Below are 535 nucleotides of genomic sequence, written 5' to 3'. Positions count from 1 at the left end.
GACTATCTGTTGATTGTGTGTGGTGGTGATTGTATACTATCAAATGATACCATGATAGATACTGTACATATTTGTGTGTGAGAGAGGCTCTTTGACAGACAATGTGGTGATCTTTACAAGAAGAGTACGGTACTAGTTATAAGAGATGATCATTAAACACAGAACATTAAAATGTTACAGCTTTAGAGTCTAATTTTCATGTTTTATTTTCCAATATTTAGGATATCACCTATTAGAATTTTAACTTTGGATTTTTAGATTGAATGAGGTAGAGAATTTGCTACTTATACAATATGTCAATTTTACTAGACACACTACCAATGTACTAATGCCAGTGTACAGAAAATAGAGGATGAAAATAACTGCTCAGTCATCACTTCATTTGGTAATTATTTTCCTCATATCAACTTAATAATTTAAATGAAGTAATTTCAGTTTCCACACCAAGTCTGCAGTTTAATTAAAATATCTCTTTATGAGAATGAATACTTACAACTACCTGAGAGAGAAGGACCAAAGTCTACACTGAAACTAT

Source organism: Mizuhopecten yessoensis, unplaced genomic scaffold, assembly GCF_002113885.1.
Source record: "Mizuhopecten yessoensis strain PY_sf001 unplaced genomic scaffold, ASM211388v2 scaffold1175, whole genome shotgun sequence".
NCBI lineage: Eukaryota > Metazoa > Mollusca > Bivalvia > Pectinida > Pectinidae > Mizuhopecten > Mizuhopecten yessoensis.
The sequence above is the reverse complement of the archived record's forward strand: the minus strand, read 5'-3'. Positions refer to the sequence as shown.